This window comes from Oncorhynchus clarkii, chromosome 22, assembly GCF_045791955.1.
Source record: "Oncorhynchus clarkii lewisi isolate Uvic-CL-2024 chromosome 22, UVic_Ocla_1.0, whole genome shotgun sequence".
Taxonomy (NCBI): Eukaryota; Metazoa; Chordata; class Actinopteri; order Salmoniformes; family Salmonidae; genus Oncorhynchus; species Oncorhynchus clarkii.
In genome coordinates this window covers 12,342,254-12,362,734 of record NC_092168.1, presented here as the reverse complement: position 1 = coordinate 12,362,734, position 20,481 = coordinate 12,342,254, and the positions used below count along the sequence as shown (strand labels likewise).

The 20,481-nt window shown below is 43.2% G+C and overlaps 1 protein-coding gene across 9 annotated transcripts in view; it reads right to left on the bottom strand.

Moving 5' to 3' along the window:
• Nucleotides 1-20,481, bottom strand: part of LOC139380405 (adenosine deaminase RNA specific B1b) — a 169,458-nt gene that overhangs the window by 23,519 nt on the left and 125,458 nt on the right. The gene's annotated exons all lie outside the window — the stretch shown is intronic.

Below are 20,481 nucleotides of genomic sequence, written 5' to 3'. Positions count from 1 at the left end.
ACAGATCTTTACTGAGATCATACTGAAATCTTTATGTCACTGATCAAGAATACGCAGTAGAATGGAAGGGTGACCTGTGAGCACTAAATATCTCAAGAGGAACATGATCTACTATCAGCAGTCATTATTTATTTCTCTGAGGACGTTCAAAAACGAAGAAAAACTATGTTTTCAGAACCTTTTAAATGAATTGACGTAGCATTTGTTATAAGGTTGTTTGTTACCAAATTTGATGATTTATTTTATTATATTCAATATATGACCAAAATATTACCACAAAGTTTACATCAGTAAAATTGGGAAACAACCTTCCAATTCCAGTCTTAAATGATGTGGTGTTGATCTTGAACATAGCCCAGATCCAGGCCCAGATATGAACATCCAAGGGAGTGGTTAGTTGGTCTCTGGTCTAGAAAACAATGCTCTTCGTTAATAATCACATTCTCTTATGGGATTTGTTTCCTTCTGTATCCTAGTTTGTTTTCCCCCCAGTCCAACAAGTTTCCCCCCAGTCCAACAAGTTTTCTCCAGTCCAATGTGCTAGTTGTCAGTCTTGGGGCATCTATGTAACCTAAGGGGGAAATTCTGTGTACCACAAATTTAGAACAGTTGTCCTTCCGTGGAACCACTTGGACTAGAACTTCAACGACTAGAAAATATCATAGAAGATTTGATATGATCCATTTAGTCATTTTGAGTCAATGCAAATTTTTCTTTAAAAATTTCTCCGTAACTGACTTTTTCTGAATTGTTAGTTCGGCGGACTTCTGCGCTGGTGTATATTCACTATTTTACGTTTAGAGAACAAGTTACTGAGTCGAATGGTGCTTGTTAAATGAAGTTAGATCAAAGCTAAATCAATGTCTGCAAGATCCCATAATGATAGTAGTCCACATAACATAACCAAATATAATAGCAAAGTATAATGTTATCGTAAGACAAAATACACAGGGAGGCTATGCTACAGGTAACGCCTACTCTAACATTCGCTCACTGTACATCATTCAAAACAACACTGTAGGCTACAATGAAACAACCCTGTATCTCACAAATATTTACAATGCATATCCCCATGAAACCGATTGAGATCAAATGTCTGCAGATGGACGTTTCACCGGTAAAACTTGAAGGATTATCATTCACGACTGAATGAGGTGCGTTTTTGGCATTCTGTTACGTAGAAAACTATCATTATGTGATCTTGCAGACATTGATTCAGCTTTGATCTAACTTTATTAAACAAGCACCATTCACCCGAGTAGCCAGTTCTCCGAGAGTATAGTATAAAATATACAAATACGCAGAACCTTGCACAGACACAGGCCTTTAAAATAACTCCCTAGTAGTCAAGAGGTGAGTGGAACCGGAAACACACATACGCACATGATCGGAAGTCTAAGATCACGGTCACTCTGCAAGCACAGACAAGAACAGCTGAGAGACAAGAAAAGTGAGGCAGGTGTGCCGAAATCATGACGAACCCCGAGGAGAGAGAGAGCGAGCTGTGATGAAGTATGACAGGGAGAAGACTGTGCTGAATCTAGCTCTCTGCCTTGGTCCCATGCACCATTCCTCACAGCGGACGCTTTCTTAAGCTAAACTAAATGGCCTAATTAATCTTGCCTTATGGTGGGTGACAGCAAATGGGCTAGCACAAATATTACCCTATTAAAGACTCATATTCCGCCCCATAATTGAAAATGAAAGGGGGGGGGTTAGTTGGGGGAGGGGAGTTCGTTGGGGGGAGGGGAAGGTGGGTAGGGGGGGGGGGATGATCATTTGTCTCAGGTAGCCTAGCCAAACTACAGCCACGTGTCCATCCTTCGTCCAATGATCCCCCTTGCTTCCTGCACCTCCCCACCATCTATTCTATTCCACTCGAAGGTCTAAGCGCTAAATGCCTGTTTGGATATTACAGGTTGGTAGATTTGCCCATTTAGGCTGGCTCGTGCACCCGTCGCTTTTGATTTGAGGTCGCGGAGCCGCCTCGCCTCTTGGCTCATGAATCGGTTAGCAGCCATGAGATCGGAGCCAATCTACGAGCGGTGCATCTACAGCGTTCACAAAAACCTGGCTGAGGGAAAGGCAGGATGAAATCCAGTGGTGAGTTAGGGCTGTGTGATCACTGAGGCAGAACCAGAAGCCTGTCTGGTCACTGGTCATTGAGACTCACTAAATAATTAGTCAACCTGCAGATGATCTGAGGGAAACGTCTGTTAGGACATTAGCGGCGTCTCTTCATGCCTCAGTAGCCAGCTGTAGATTGCCAGGCCAGGAGTGTGTAACTGGTCAGCTCAGCCCTGGATAGAGCCAGTACTGGCACAGCTGCTTTTGTGTTTGGCCTTTGTGTTTGCCCACAGTCAAATCACAGAGGCTGCATTTAACCAGCTGCTTTTCTTTCCGCTCCACACAGGTCAGCGGCTATTAAAGCCATTGAAATAGAGAGGAGTATCCTGACCAGGTCTCAACTCCCATACCAGATTTAAACAGCAACTGCCGTTAAAAAGCAGCAAATCCCTTTGAAAATGGCCCATGTGGCATCAATATAAGTCAGAAGCCGTTATTCTAGTGTCAAAACTGACTACAAAGTGTAAATAGGATGAATTTGGTCATAAAATTTGTCGTGTCTAAAATGGAGGTTGGGTTTTGATTTCATGATGTCCAATTGCCATTAACATGGTGTGAACAGCTGCAGTGATTGGTCTCTATCCAATAGCATAGACAGTGAGATAGACCTGCCCAGCAGCTCAGACTTTGTTTACACAAGACAACACGTCACACATTTTTTTACTTGAGAAATACTGCACCAAACAACCTTAGTTAGATGTAAAATTGCGCAACTAAAACATTCTCGGCAAAAACCACAAAATGAACTACAGATTTCTTAAGTTATCATTCTGGGTATTTTGAAAAAGTGAAAAAGGCTTCGGTGTCTACAGTGTCTCATGGGGGACAAACATCATTAACCAAACGCGGAATCGGTCAGGAAACACACCTCCAAGACTAAAATCTTGTTTTTCTAATGAGCAACAAAAACACATACGTGCCAATCGGTGTGTTCAGTGGCTCTTTAAAGAGAGATTCCTTCCAAAGTTCTACAATTGCCATAACAATTTAGGTAAAGAACAATGTTAACGTCAGTGAAATACCCTTCAGTCTCAACGCTAAAGATGTGCGGCTGACCACGTAGATCATTATGCAGTCGGGTTTGAGTTCTTGCGTTGCATTGTGCTCCTCTTTGTTTTAATCCTCATGCCCAAATGATACCCAATCCCACAAGTTGTGAATGTGGCTGGTTTCAGAAGTATTTCAGAGTGGATGGTTGGGCCAAGGGAGGGAGAGAAAAGATGAGAAAACTCAAATTCAATCTCGACAGCGTGAGGGACTGAGGGAAATAAGGTGTTTTGATTTGTCTTTCATCCTTCGCTTTCTCTGCGGTGGAGTGATAGCATGGCGCTTCCGTGGAGGGAGCCCCGTCCGCCTGAACAAACGAGAGGGTAAGGGGGATGGAGAAGAGGGGTGGGAGGGAGTGAGGGAAGAGAAATAGAAAATGCAATCCTATTCCCGGTAAAAGAGAATCATTATCTCTCCTAAAACAGCGAGTGCAGGACTGGCCTGTCGCTGATAGAAAGTGGGAGGCAAACAGTCCAGCCAAACACTGATGGAGGTTGAGTGATGGGGGATTGAGAGGAGGAGTAACTTAATAGGAAGAGAGCATGAAGGCTGAGGTTCATGAAAATAAGTTAATTTCTGTCCGGTAAAACCAACTTCCTTCATACCTTAAGGCAACAGGCAAAGAGGTCCAACAAGTTTGCAATTCACATCTACAGTACCATCCATAATGGAAAAAGCTCAATGTATACATTTCTATGGGCATATTTACAGGAGAAAAAAAGGTCTGCAACCTGTAACCACAAAGCAGAACATTATTTACAGCCTTACAGGAGCATTGGCAGTGGCATAGGGGTAAATGGCCCAATGAAAGGGTGTTTTTTGATTGATCCACTGACAAGGTGATGGCTTGTGATTGGTCTACTGACAATTTGATTGTTTTTTATTGGTTCAATGACAGGAAAGCTCAGGTCAGGGGCTCTCTCCATGAAGCACCACATTGTAATTCACCCTAAATGGCTTGCTCTTTATTTTGATTGAGCAACGAGGCACATAGCACTTAGATAACGCCACCTTTTACCTGGATTCCATCACCTCTCTATCTAACTGTAATTTCCTGTAGGCTAAATCAAAACAACCTTTCTGAGGAAAAAAAACACAGAAGACAGAAGAAACTAGCAGAATTCTGACAAATGTCTCCAAAAATAAGCCACTTTCAAAGATCCTGCTCTGCCACAGTATTTTGTTGGAGAGGAGAATTCTTCTCTGAAGGCGGCAACGCGGCCTAGTGGTTAAGAGGATTGGGCCAGTAACTGAAAGGTCGCTTGTTTGAATCCCCGAGCCAACTAGGTGAAAAATCTGTTGATGTGCCCTAGAGCAAGGCACTTAACCCTAATTGCTCATGTAAGTCGCTCTGGATAATAGCATCTGCTAAATCACTCAAATGTAAGTGGACTTCCTGACGGGCTCCCCCAGGTGGTAAGGGTAGGCAACAAGACATCTGCCACGCTGATCCTCATCACTGGGGCCCCTCAGGGGTGTGTACTTAGTCCTTTCCTGTACTCCCTGTTCACCCACGACTGCGTGGCCAAACAACACCATCATTAAGTTTGCTGACGACACAACAGTGGTAGGCTTGATCACCGACAATGATGAGACGGCCTATAGGGAGAAGGTCAGAGAACTGGCATTGTGGTGCCAGGACAACAACCTCTCCCTCAGTGTGAGCAAGACAAAGGAGCTGATAGTGGACTATCTGATCAACAGGGCTGTAGTGGAGTGGGTCCAGAGTTTCAAGTTCCTTGGTGTCCACATCACCAACGGACAAATATGGTCCAAACACATCAAGACAGTCGTGACGAGGGCACGACAAAACCTTTTCCCCCTCAGGAGACTGAAAAGATTTGGCATGGTCCCCAGATCCTCAAAAGGTTCTACAGCTGCATCATCGAGAGCATCCTGACCGGTTGCATCACTGCCTGGTATGGCAACTGCTCGGCATCTGACCGTAAGGCGCTACAGAGGGTAGTGCGTACGGCCCAGTACATCACTGGGGCCAAGCTTCCTGCAATCCAGGACCTATATAATAGGCGGTGTCAGAGGAAAGCCCAAGCTCAAGTCATTAACTGTTTTCTCTGCTACCGTACAGCAAACGGTTCCGGAGCACCAAGTCTAGAACCAAAAGGCTCCTTAACAGCTTCTACCACCAAGAAATAAGACTGCAGAACTATTAAGCAAATGGCCACCGACTATTACATTGACCCCTCCCCATTTGTTTTGTACACCGCTGCTACTCGCTGTTTATTATCTATGCATAGTACCTCAACTAACCTGTACCCCCGCACACTGACTCGGTACCGGTAACCCCTGTATATAATAGAGGTTGACCGATTATGATTTTTCAACGCCGATACCGAGTCTGATTATTGGAGGACCAAAAAAAAAGCAGATACCGATTAATCGGCTGATTTTTAAAAATGTATTTGTAATAATGACAATTACAACAATACGAATGAACACTTATTTTAACTTAATATAATACATCACTACAAATCAATTTAGCCTCAAATAAATAATGAAACATGTTCAATTTGGTTTAAATAATGCAAAAACAAAGTGTTGGAGAAGAAAGTAAAAGTGCAATATGTGCCATGTAAAAAAGCTAACGTTTGAGTTCCTTGCTCAGAACATGACAACATATGAAAGTTGGTGGTTCCTTTTAACATGACACTTCAATATTCCAAGGTAAGAGGTTTTAGGTTGTAGTTAATATAGTATTTATAGGACTATTTCTCTCTATACCATTTGTATTTCATATACCTTTGACTATTGGATGTTCTTACAGTCACTTTAGTATTGCCAGTGTAACAGTATAGCTTCCGTCCCTCTCCTCGCCCATACCTGGGCTCGAACCAGGAACACATCAACAACAGCCACACTCGTAGCAGCGTTACCCATCGCTCCACAAAAGAGCAAGGGGAATAACTACTCCAAGTCTCAGAGCGAGTGACCTTTGAAACGCTATTAGCGCGCACCCCGCTAACTAGCTAGCCATTTCACATCGGTTACACCAGCCATTAGGCTGATAGGCTTGAAGTCATAAACAGCGTTGTGCTTGCGAAGAGCTGCTGGCAAAACGCACGAAAGTGCTGTTTGAATGAATGCTTACGAGCCTGCTGCTGCCTACTATCGCTCAGTCAGACTGCTCTATCAAATATCTAATCATAGACTTAATTATAACATAACACACAGAAATATGAGCCTTTGGTCATTAATATGGTCGAATCCGGAAACTATCATTTCGAAAACAAAACGTTTATTATTTCAGTGAAATACGGAACCGTTCAGTATTTTTTCTAACGGGTGGCATCCCTAAATCTAAATATTCTTGTTACATTGTACAACCTTCAATGTTATGTCATAATTACGTACAATTCTGGCAAATTAGTTCGCAATGAGCCAGGCTGCCCAAACTGTTGCATATACCCTGACTCTGCGTGCAATGAACGCAAGTGAAGTGACACAATTTCACCTGGTTAATATTGCCTGCTAACCTGGATTTCTTTTAGCTAAAATATGCAGGTATAAAAATATATACTTCTGTGTATTGATTTTAAGAAAGGTATTGGTGTTTATGGTTAGGTACAGTCTTTCAACGATTGTGCTTTTTCCGCAAATGCGCTTTTGTTAAATCATCCCCCAGCGTTGCATCGATTATATGCAACGCAGGACACACTAGATAAACTAGTAATAACATCAACCATGTGTAGTTAACTAGTGATTATGATTGATTGATTGTTTTTTATAAGATAAGTTTAATGCTAGCTAGCAACTTACCTGGGCTTCTACTGCAGGCCGTAACAGGCAGGCTCCTCATGGAGTGCAATGAGAGGCAGGTGGTTAGAGCGTTGGACTAGTTAACCGTAAGGTTGCAAGATTGAATCCCTGAGCTGACAAGGTAAAAATCTGTCATTCTGCCCCTGAACAAGGCAGTTAAACCCACTGTTCCTAGGTCGTCATTGAAAATAAGAATGTGTTCTTAACTGACTTGCCTAGTTAAATAAAAGGTGTATAATTATAATTTTTTTTAAACGGCGTCCAAAAATACAGATTTCCGATTGTTATGAAAACTTGAAATCGGCCCTAATTAATCGGCCATTCCGATTAATCGGTCGACCTCTAGTATATAGCCTCGTTATTGTTATGTTATTGTGTTTCTTTTTATTATTAGTTTATTTGATAATATTTTCTTAACTCTTCTTGAGCTCCATTGTTGGTTAAGGGCTTGTAAGTAAGCATTTCACGGTAAGGTCTACACTTGTTGTATTCTGTGTATGTGACAAATTAAGTTTGATTTGAACTTTCATGTTTGCTGCCTTTCACAGCTGTTCCCAGGTAGCTCCGCAGCAGAGAGAGACTTGATGACACCGCAGGGATCCTCTCTAACACACAGACAGAATTGGTATTTGGCAGCTCTGGGTCTATCAAATACAGAAACTATTTTTTGATTTCATATTTTTAATTAACTGGGCAAGTCATTTAAAAACAAATTCTTTTTTTCAATGATGGCCTAGGAACAGTGGGTTAACTGCCTTGTCTTTTTTGTTGGCTTTTTACCTTGTCAGCTCGGAGATTCGATCTTGCAACCTTTCGGTTACTAGTCCAACGCTCTAACCACTAGGCTACCTGCCACCACAATGCGCAAACAAACATGCACACAAATGACAATGTTTACTGCACACCCGACCAGGCTAACGGAACAGGACCATGGACAGAGACACACATACAGACTGCTCTACACAAACGTACCACTACCACATGTGAAAACCAGTAGAATACACTAGAGCACTATTCAATCCAAATCTCTATCGGTGAGTTTCCGGAAATAAGGGGAAACAAATTTCTTCCCACAAGAAAGACATCCAAATGTGCGTTCTTACTGCAAAATAAAAATCTCAGGATAGAGGTTTGTGTTTTTAGAGCACCGCAATCAATGATTGAAATGCTTCTAGTACACAGTGAAGCGCTAAAAGCAGGAGGTCCGCTTAGAAGATATGGAGGTGAAGAGGATTAGACTGCCTTTTATTGTGTTCTAGACTTTAATATTAGACAGTGGGCAGTACATCACCAGGGTGCTGATGTGGAGGACTTGGAGGTGGATAGATGGGGAGAGAGAGAGAGAGAGACAGACACAGACAGAGTATCAATATGAATTTTTTATTTGATGGTTTTATGTGAGATTGCCTTTCAGAGGGCCGCTGGAGTGGCGGGTCAGGAGAAAGAGCAGGTTAGAATGGGAGTGAAAAATATGGTGCGGGCGCACACACACAAACACGCACACACACACACCTTTCTCTTATTAACACACACGCGCACCCTCTCCCTTTCAGTTTTATAAACTTTTCTCATGTGTTCTCAGTCTAACATACACACACACACACACACACACACCCTCTCTCTCTCCCTCCCCCCCCTGCTTTCCTTCAGGTGTAGTCATAAATCAGCCGAGCGCGGGGACATGAAATCCCCCAGCCTGGCAGGCTGGGCCAGTAAATGGCCCCTCGCTACCTCCCAGAGTCCATCAAGGCAAGGACGAGTGACCGACCGCCCAGCACCTGCTGACACGCCGGGGACGATGACAGCCGCCACCCCGCTCCCCTTCCCTCCTGCCCACCTCACCTGTACCCAACCCTCACCTCCCCCTCATAACATCTCCTCACTTTTTTTTTTTTATAGACAAGATTTTTTCCCTCCCCCCTTCAATCCCTCCCTATCCCCGTCCAGCCCCCGCATCCATATACTCATTATTTGTCTGTCAGGCCAGCGGACCATTTAAGCTGTGAAATATGCGGATAGGTAGTGCTGAGCTGCTGGCAGAAGCCCTGGTAGCTAGCTGGTGGCTGAGCTGAGTGTTGATGCTCCGTCACCCTGGATGCTTCTGTAGCACAACTACACCTTTCTTTCCCATGCACAGACTAGAGCTCATCCACTGGATTCAAAATATACAGTAGATGGTTCCCTACTGTAAAAAGCTTGACAAAGCAGTGAAATGCTAGGGACGTGTAAACAGACTTGACAAAGCAGTGAGATACTAGAGGCAGCATGACACAGCCTTGGGAGGATGGGAAGTACACTTCATCTAGGAGTTAAGGTCCCCTCCCCTGGAGGTCACAGACTAACAAGAGCCACTGGGAGTCATGATTGAATGAGCCAGTCAGTGAGGGGGAAAGGGGGGAAAAATGAAAAGAGAGAGAGAGCGAGAATATGAACCCATATGAGGGGGAGAGAGTGAGAAAGAGAATAAAAACAATGAGGGAGAGAAAGTGAGAAAGACAAAATAGACAGAACGGTGAGAGCAGTGTGGAGCAGAAGACAAGGTAGGCTGACAGGGAGCAAGAGGAAGAAATGAGAGTGAAAATGAGAAGAGAGAGAGAGAGAAAAAAAGAAGAGAGAAAGTAGACTGTGATGAATGGCTATAGGAAAGAGGGAACAGGGTGACGGGGTGGTCTGTCACCAATGCTCTCAGAGGGCCTAACACAGACAGATAGGTGCAGTGGTCAGTGCATGCATTCCATTCCAATCCAAACCATACCATAACTCTCCAGCTCCTCTCCCCGAATTTATATTTGCGGTTTGAGCCCATATAGTGTACTACTTTTGACCAGGAACTTTAGGGCTCTGGTTAAAACTAGTGTGCACTATATAATGAATATGGTGCCATTTGGGACATATCCCTGATGTTGATGGAGGATAGTTACAACAACAGATGCAAAAGACACAGAGGGCTTCTGAAAAATAGTTCTCTTTTCAGGTCATTCTGGTTCAACAGTTGAACTGGACATTCAAGGGAATTTTGCAATTGAGTTTGCATTTTACAATTACACTTTGGGATTGACTGGGAAGGAAATGAATTTGACCCCGATTGTAAGGCTGCGTGCACATCCGGTCCGGTCTCCTCAGTCCTTACTATGGCACCTGGCGCAGGTTAGCACTGGAGTGGAGAGACCCTACAGTCTGGGTCAAAAGCTTGATGTCAGGAGTACTTGAAATTCAGTCTTCCTTTCTAAAACCACAGCTGGAGAGAGACACAGACTGACAGAGAGAGAGTTAATAGCCTAAAATGAACCAACCGTTCAAATAAATTAAGAAACTGTTGCACACTTCTAAAAATGCATCCTTACAAAAAGGGGCTTGGGTTAAGGTGGTGGACGTGGCAGGGGTGGCTGAATTTCAGAGAACATTTTAGAGGCCCCCATATTGGCGGTGTAGAGACGTGTTTGCATTTTTAAGACAACTTCCTGCAATTTGACACATTTCTTTATGGATCTAAGAGAAATGTTTGCAGTTTCATAGCTAATTTACAGCAATTCTACACTTTTTAGCATGTAGTTGAGATAAACATTTGCAGTTTTAAAGCTAATTTCCTGCAATTATATGCATTTTGGCATGGCTAATGCTGTGTTATTTTGCTCGAAATCTATAGTCCTAAATGTGTTGTTTTTGGAATGATCAATTCTCCATGAGTCAAACTTGTATTTTGGTGATTGTCAGTTATCAAAGATTATGTTATTAAATAATATCCATGATCATTTATACATACACTACCTGTCAAAGGTTTTAGAACACCTACTCATTCAAGGGTTTTTCTGTATGTTTACTATTTTCTACATTGTAGAATAATAGTGAAGACATCAAAACTATGAAATAACACATGGAATCATGCAGTAACCAAAAAAGTGTTAAACAAATCAAAATATATTTTACATTTGAGATTCTTCAAATAGCCATCCTTTGTCTTAATGACAGATTTGCAAACGCTTGGCATTATGTGCCTTCTTAAAAGTTAATTTGTGGAATTTCTTTCCTTCTTAATGCGTTTGAGCCAATCAGTTGTGTTGTGACAACGTAGGGGGATATACAGAAGATAGCCCTATTTGGTAAAAGACCAAGTTCATATTATGGCAAGAACAGCTCAAATAAGCAAAGAGAAACAACCTTTGTCCCCATGTGCAGTTTCAAACCGTAGTCTGGCTTTTTATGGTGGTTTTGGAGCAGTGGCTTCTTCCTTGCTGAGCGGCCTTTCAGGTTATGTCGATATAGGACTCGTTTTACTGTGGATATAGATACGTTTGTACCTGTTTGCTCCAGCATCTTCACAAGGACATTTGCTGTAGTTCTGGGATTGATTTGCACTTTTTGCACCAAAGTACGTTCATCTCTAAGAGACAGAACGCGTCTCCTTTCTTATCGGTATGACAGCTGCGTGGTCCCATGGTGTTTATACTTGCGTACTATTGATAGATGAACGTGGTAACTCCAGGCGTTTGGAAATTGCTCCCAAGGATGAACCAGACTTGTGGAGGTCTACATTTTTCCCCCTGAGGTCTTGGCACTGAGTTTGAAGGTAGGCCTTGAAATACAACCACAGGTACACCTCCAATTGACTCAAATGATGTCAATTAACCTATCAGAAGCTTCTAAAGCCATTACACAATTGTCTGGAATTTACCAAGCTGTTTAAAGGCACAGTCAACTTAGTGCATGTAAACTTCTGACTCACTGGAATTGTGATACAGTAGATTATAAGTGAATTGTTGGAAAAATTACTTGTGTCATGCACAAAGTAGATGTCCTAACCGACTTGCCAAAACTATAGTTTGTTAACAAGACATTTGTGGAGTGGTTGAAAAACTAGCTTTAAAGACTCCAACCTAAGTGTATGTAAACTTCCGACTTCAACTGTATGTGATATTGGATAGGCATTAGGCAACGGCAATGTTTCTAGATTCTCTACAATGTATTTTCACATATCAAACCATGGCAGATCAGTGATTACTTTGAGAAGGAAAGGCAGTTTTTAATAATTAGATGTGAACCAGACAGGGCTTTTGTAATGTCCGAGCCCATCTTTTTTCTTTGCTGTCCAGTTTTTTTCTGTCCTGTTTCCTGGTGGCGGTACCCAGGTAATGCACCATAATGGGGTACACGTGTGGGGCCACCAGCGGCCTAATGGACTGGGGTCCTCGCGGACAGGGAGGCCTTTCTTTTTGCCTGATTGAAACTGATGGGCCGGGGAATGGGAGGAGAGGAGCGTGGCCGCCTAACATCGCCCCTGCCGTGCCCCCTTCACAGACACACACCGTGCCTCCACACAAATCTCCATCTCAGACTCCATTATTCATTTGGTTTCTTTAATACTGTACCCCCACGCAAATCTCCATCTCAGATTCCATTATTCAATTTGATTTTTCTAATGACCAATAACTGGTTGGAATTAGATTGCCAAGAACAATTTCACTTCAGTATGAACAGACTTCTCCATGTCTTTAGGAGTCTCTGTTACAAGCTCCGGGTGCCAGCTGGATATTCGGATCTTACTAAGTGTCCCATAGAGACGGAGCAGAAATGGATACCCCTCATCATTCTCAGTGATGTAAGGATTTTTAAAAAAGGTTGTAAATTCAACACTGTAGCTACATTTAGTTTTGCAACATTCCCATATGCAAGACAAGACAATAAGAGGATACCATAATTCAAACACGTGATGCATGGGACAGAAGTAATAGTTGACGGCAGAAAATAAACAGTACTGCATGATACCTCATAGGGATGCTTAGTCATCTGGCAAAACAGACATGGCTAAAATGTTGTCAGGTACCTCGCTCAAGAGGGAGTAATGCAGTATCAATCACTTCCCCGCATTTGTGGACTTGGTGTATGCCTTAAAGATTACACACCTGGGCTGTGGTGTAAAGTATTATTTATTTACACTTTTTTTATTTAACTAGGCAAGTCAGTTAAGAACAAATTCTTATTTTCAATGAAGGCCTACCAAAAGGCAAAAGGCCTCCTGCGGGGACGGGGACCTGGGATTAAAAAATAATCATAAATACAATAGAAAAATTTGACAAAACACACATCACAAGCGAAACAACACAACACTATATAAAGAGAGACCTAGACAACAACATAGCAAGGCAGCAACACATGACAACAAAGCATGGTAGCAACACAACATAACTACAACATGGTAGCAGCACAAAACATGGTACAAACATTATTGGGCACAGACAACAGCACAAAGGGCAAGAAGGTAGAGGCAACAATACATCACAGAAAGCAGCCACAACTGTCAGTAAGAGTGTCCATGATTGAGTCTTTGAATGAAGAGATTGAGATACAACTGTCCAGTTTGAGTGTTTGTTGCAGCTCGTTCCAGTCGCTAGCTGCAGCGAACTGAAAAGAGAACCGACCCAGAGATGTGTGTGTGCTTTAGGGACCTTTAACAGAATGTGAATGGCAGAATGGGTGCTGTACGTCGAGGATGAGGGCTGCAGTAGATCTCTCAAATAAGGGGAGTGAGGCCTAAGAGGGTTTTATAAATAAGCATCAACCAGTGGGTCTTGCGACGGGTATACAGAGATGACCAGTTTACAGAGGAGTATAGAGTGCAGTGATGTGTCCTATAAGGAGCATTGGAGAAAAACCTGACGGACAAATCGTAAAGAACATCTAGCAGCTCGAGAGCACCCTTACCTGCCAATTTATAAATGATGTCTCCGTAATCTAGAATGGGTAGGATAGTCATCTGAATCTGTTAGTTTGGCAGCTGGGACGAAAGAGGATAAATTACGATAGAAGAAACCAAGTCTAGATTTAACTTTAGCCTGCAGCTTTGATATGTGCTGAGAGAAGGACAGTACACCGTCTAGCCATACTCCCAAGTACTTGTATGAGGTGACTACCTCAAGCTCTAAGCCCTCAAGAGGTAGTAAACCCACTTGTGGGGAGAGGGGCATTCTTCTTCCCAAACCACATGACATTTGTTTTGTTTTGTTGTGTTCAGAACAAGGTTAAGGGTAGAGAAAGCTTGTTGGACAGGAAGAAAGCTTTGCTGTAGAACATGTATATTCAGATGACACAGTATAAAACTGTATCATCTGCATATAAATGGATGAGAGAGCTTCCTACTGCCGGAGCTATGTTGTTGATGTAAATTGAGAGGAGCGTGGGGCCTAGGTTAGAGCCTTGGGGTACTCCCTTGGTGACAGGCGGAGGCTGAGACAGCAGATTTCTTGACGTTGTACACTGCACTCTTTGAGAGACGTAGATAGCAAACCAGCCCAAAGACCCCTCAGAGACACCAATACTCCTTAGCCGGCCCACAAGAATGGAATGGTCTACCATATCAAAAGCTTTGCCAAGTCAATACAAATAGCAGCACAATATTGCTTAGAATCAAGGGCAATGGTGACCTTGAGTACTTTTAAGGTTGCAGTGACACATCCATAACCTGAGCGGAAACCAGATTGCATACCAGATAGAATACTATAGACATAAAGAAAGCCAGTCAGTCAGTTGATTATTTACAATTTTTCTAACACTTTTGATAAACAGGGCAAAATAGAAACAGGCCTATAACAATTAGCATCAGCTTGATCTCTCCCTTTAAATAAAGGAAGAAATGTGGCTGCCTTCCAAGCAATGTGAACCTCCCCAGAAAGGAGAGACAGGTTAAAAAGGTTGGAGATAGGCTTGGCGATAATAGGGGCAGCAACCTTAAAGAAGAAAGGGTCTACACCATCTGACCCAGATTTTTTTTTGGGGTCAAGTTTAAGGAGCTCCTTTAGCACCTTGGACTCAGTGACTGCCTGCAGGGAGACACTTTGTAGTGGCGCAGGGGAAAAAGAGGGAGAAGGATCAGGGATAGTCGCATTAGAAGGGGTGTGAGATGAGGAAATGTTGGATGGGCAAGGAGGCATGGCTGAGTCAAATAGGAATCCTGACTTAACTTCTTGGATATAGGGGGCGCTATTTAAATTTTTGGATGAAAAACGTTCCCGTTTTAAACAAGATATTTTGTCACGAAAAGATGCTCGACTATGCATATAATTGACAGCTTTGGAAAGAAAACACTCTGATGTTTCCAAAACTACAGATATTGTCTGTGAGTGCCACAGAACTGATGTTACAGAAAAAACTCTGATAAAAATCCAATCAGGAAGTGCCGCATTTTTTGAAACCGCCTCATGGCAATGACTCCTTATATGGCTGTGAAGGAGCTAGGAGTCAGCTTACATTTTCCACGTTTTCCCCAAGGTGTCTGCAGCATTGTGACGTATTTGTAGGCATATCATTGGAAGATTGACCATAAGAGACTACATCTACCAGGTGGTCGCTTGGTGTCCTCCGTCGCAATTATTGCGTAATCTCCAGCTGCAGTATTTTTCAGTTTTCTTCTGATGAGAAGGCAACTGCCACCACTGATAGATTATCGAATAGATATGTGAAAAACACCTTGAAGATTGATTCTAAACAACGTTTGCCATGTTTCTGTCGATATTATGGAGCTAATTTGGAAAAAAGTTTGGCGTTGTAAGTGACTGCATTTTCCGGTGTTTTTCTTAGCCAAACGTGATGAACAAAACGGAGCTATTTCGTCTACACAAATAATATTATTGGAAAAAATGAACATTTGCTATGTAACTCGTCTCGTCATTGAAAACATCTTAAGTTTTTCCAAAGGTAAATTATTTTATTTGAATGCTTTTCTTGTTTTTGTGAAAATGTTGCCTGCTGAATGCTAGGCTTAATGCTATGCTAGGCTATCAATACTCTTACACAAATGCTTGTGTAGCTTTGGTTGAAAAGCATATTTTGAAAATCTGAGATGACAGTGTTGTTAACAAAAGGCTAAGCTTGTGTTTGAATATATTTATTTCATTTCATTTGCGATTTTCATGAATAGGAAACGTTGCGTTATGCTAATGAGCTTGAGGCTATGATTACACTCCCGGATACGGGATTGCTCGACGCTAAAGGTTAATGAAGTGGTGATTAAAGAGCTCAGCCATGTGCTTCTTGTCAGTAACAACCACATCATCAACATTAAGGGACATGGGCAGCTGTGAGGAGGAGGGTTTATTCTCCAGGTCTTTAACCGTTTCCCAGAACTTCTTGGGATTAAGACCCACAGGGAGAGAACTGTTCCTTAAAGTAAGTCACTTTGGCCTTCCGGGTAGCCTGAGTTCACTTATTTCTCATTAGCCTGAACGAGAGCCAGTCAGCCTGAGTATGCGTGTGCCAAGCCTTTCACCAAATGCAATTCTTGAGGTAGAGTATCTCTGCAAGATCACGGTCGAACCAGGGGCTGAATAAACCTGTTTTTAATTCTCATTTTCTTATGGGGGTGTGTTGGTTAACAATACTACTGAAAATATCAAAAAAGCAGGTCCAAGCGTCTTCGACAGAGGGGGATCAAGCTGATTCGATATCATTTTACAGAGGTCAGTTCATGAAGGAAGGCTTGCTCATTAAAGATTTTTAGGAAGTGTCTATGACAAATCAGGACAGGTCGTTTCACTAAGCAGCCATTATGAACGCATGCTGTAAAACAGTGATCACCAAGGTCATTACAGAAAACACCAGACTGATACCTATCAGGATTATTTGTGTGGATAACGTCAAGGAGAGTAGCCTTTTCTGGGTGTTTTGTGTCATACCTTGTGGGATTGGTAATAATCTGAGAAAGATTTAGGGAGTCAAATTGTTTTAGGACTTGGTCTGGTGGTTTAAGTATGTCCCTGTTTAGGTCACCTAGCAGGACAAATTCAGACTTGGTGTAAGGGGCCAGGAGAGAGTTTAGGGCAGGTAGGGTACAGGCCGGTGCTGATGGAGGACGATAGCACCCGGCGACAGTTAACAAAGAGCCATTTGAAAGTTTAATGCTTAAAACCAGGAAATCTAATTTTGGGGGACAGACTTGGTGGAGACAACCAATCACTGAAGGTGATCCTTGGTAAAGATTGCCACTCACCCACCGTTGGAAGATCGGTCTTGCCGAAAAAGGTTAGAACCAGAAAGATTAACATCAGTATTCAAAACACTCTTCCTTAACCACGTCTCAGTAATGACCAACACATTTGGATTGGAGCTGTGAATCCACTCTGTCAATTTATTCATTTTTGATAATAAGCTTCTAGTGTTAACGTGCAGAAAGCCCAGGCTTTTACGGGAGCAGAAATCAGTGAAGCAGATATCAGAGCACAAGTCAGAATTGAGGCTAGCAACCGTAGATGGGCCAGGGTGTACGTGCACATTTCCAGATATCATCAACAGTAATACTATCAAGGTACGGCATAGTACAGGGAGAGCTCTGCAGTGCTGATTTATGACATCTGAATGTTCATCAGATGGCAACAAGATCATATTGTGTACAGCAATTTCATCAGGTTACATGAATACAAAGCCGGCGAGAGGTATGTCTGTGTTGGAGTGTGCCCCTGTCAATCGGTAAATTGAAAAGAAAGAAAATAAAATGGTGCCGCCTGGTTTGCTTAATATGAAGAAATGATTTATACTTTTACTTTTGATATTAAAGTACATTTAAAACCAAATACTTTTCTTTTGGGTGACTTTCCTATTTATTTGAGTCATTTTCTATTAAGGTATCTTTACTTTTACTTAAGTACGACAATTGGGTACTTTTTCTACCACTGTCTAGGACACAGGCCAACAGAGCTAATATAGGCGGTTCAATAAAAACATACTATTTCTCTCCCTCTCTTTCTCCCTCCTCCCTCTCTCTTCAAGGGCGCTGAGTGGTTGCCGCCGTCCCTTTCGCCTTTTCAGAGGAACCTGTAAAATCTGTGTGACAGCTATGATTTATGATATACGCACTGTGTGCCTGTGGGGGCAGGTGTGTAAGGTCTGATAGTTCTCCTTAGTTCTCCACGGACCATAGCCAGAGGTATCAGAGGTCACTGTTCAGTGACCCCAGTCACACAGGAGAGACGGAGAGGGTGTGTGTGTGTGCCTAGGAGTGTGAGTTGGGCTGCATGACATGATGCAAGAATAAAAACCAGAAACTGGTCACAAAAAAGTTTACAACAAAGATGAACTAAGACATGCGCTGACAGTTGGTTAGAGGCAACGGGTCAGCTGCTGTGTGCATATGAGAGTGTGCATGAGAGTGTGTATGAATGTGTGTATGAGAGTGTGTATGGCCTCATTCTCTCACATCGTATTTTGAAGTGCTGCGGGCTGACCTGCTGGTATCAGCATAGTCTCTGCCTCTCTCTCTCCAACTATCTATTTCCATTGCCCTCTGTCTTTGCCCCCCCCCCCCCCCCCCCCCCCCCCTCCTCCTCCTCTCTTCCCATTTTCCTCGCCTCAATAGCCCTGCTGCTCGCAATGTGCACTGTACTTCATATTCAAGGCCGTGTCAGGCACTCCAGTATCCTCACGTTGGTGCGTGCATGTTTTTTTCCCCACATGTGTGTGTGTAAACATGCACTTTCTATTTGTGCAGATGCACATGTGTTTGGAACGGGGAGTGTGTGTGTGTGTGAGAGGGGGTAGAGAAGTGGAATTTCACACCTCCTGCCTCTGTTATTACCAGGTTATGAGTTAATGTTGATGGACAGTTGGGAGCGGAGAGGGTCTCACTCTGAAAGGTCACAGACAGATAAGGCTTGTCTTGACAGTAGAGCGGGAACAGGAGAGGGAACGGGAGAGATGGAGAGTCTGCAGCACGTTAAGGACAAGTGTGGGAGTGATGGGCGCAGGGTTACAGAGGGAGGGAGAGGGAGAAAAATGAATGTAGGGAGGGAACAGAGAGAGACAGACAAAGAGTTGAGATGGATAAAGTGAGGTGGGAAGAGAGATGGGAGCAAAGTAGAGAGGGAAGAGGGAGGGAAGAAAGGAAGACAACCAGACAAGTAAAGAATAGAGTTTCAGCTTCCCCTTATACTTAAGCTCTTGTCCTCAAATTGTCACTAGTTGCTGTTAGTGTGCATATACGAATGAATGCAACACAAAGCCATAGCATCATTATAGCCCTAGCAGCCATACAATGCTTGTAAATGAGTTATTGTACCATCCACACACATTATGCTACCTTGGGCTGGGAATTGCCAGGGACCTCACGATACGTATATGTAGTGCGATTCTCATGATTCTATATGTATAGTGATTCAACACTGTGATTTCATTGAGATTCCACGGTCCAAACATAATTGCTCACCATACGTCTGCTGCAGAGGGACAAGAGACATAAAAGTGCCGAAAACAAATTGGTCCGTGGGGTGACGCACAATTGGCCTAGCGTCGTCCGGGTTAGGGAGGGCTTGGTCGGTAGGGATGTCCTTGTCTCATCGCGCACCAGCGACTCCTGTGGCGGGCCAGGCGCAGTGCGCGCTAACCAAGGTTGCCAGGTGCACGGTGTAGCCTCCGACACATTGGTGCGGCTGGCTTCCGGGTTGGATGTGCGCTGTGTTAAGAAGCAGTGCGGCTGGTTGGGTTGTATATCGGAGGACGCATGACATTCAACCTTCGTCTCTCCAGAGCCCGTACGGGAGTTGTAGCGATGAGACAAGATAGTAGCTACTACAACAATTGGATACCACGAAATTGGGGAGAAAAAGGGGAAAAAAAAAAAAGAAGATGGAGAACAATCTATGAAGGAAAAATACTGGAATTGTGGTGCAGGTACAGCCAACTAGCGCAAAAATAATATTGCAATATCGTCAAAAAGATACGATATACCATCAAAAATACCCCCCCCCCCCCCCATCACTAATGTTGGCCCACGTCCATGGGAAATGAGGCATACTGTAGGTAGCGGCGTTGACACCTAAGAGCCGACCAACCCTCCTCAGAGTCACAGGAACGGCGTCCTCCCTGGCTGAACACACGTTAGCGCTGCTCCGGCAACACGGCTTCCTCCTCTATCACAGGCTGACAACCATTAGCCGAATGCTAATCGGGGCTAATTACACACTGTTCACTCCTAGACGGCGTGACCCAGCTAATTTCTTATCATGACAGAGTGTTTGCATTGTGGGGCCCCCGCGACGAGATTACGTTAACAAGTCGTCAACTTGGTGTCTTAATAAGTGTCTTAATAAGTGTCTTAATAAGTGTCTTAATAAGTGCTTTGGCGTTCGGTTTTCAATGAATAAATGTCAAATAAGGTCTCTTTTCCGACTGTTGTTGTTGGATGCTGTTTGATGTTGTTCGATATTGTGTCTGCCAAGGCTAGAGCAGACTTTTCCTGCAGCAGCCAATTTGTTGCTGCTTTGTGACTGTATTGAGGTAGTGGCTGTCATTTGTGATTTCCAGACAGAACCACTTTCCTGAATGCTTTGTTAATTCGCTGTCATTGAGTGCAGTGCCTTGAGTGCAGTGGAAATCGGAAACCCTGTTAATCTAGCATGGAAGCCCTTTAAATCTATAATGCGTTTGCTTACTTCGATTCAAAGACTCTATTCAGATCTTTTTTTCAATCTTAATATCCTTTCAAAAGCATTGGAGGTCGCTGATAGCTAACCTCTTTGTAATTTGGTGTTGGAGTAGGTGGGGTGTTGTATA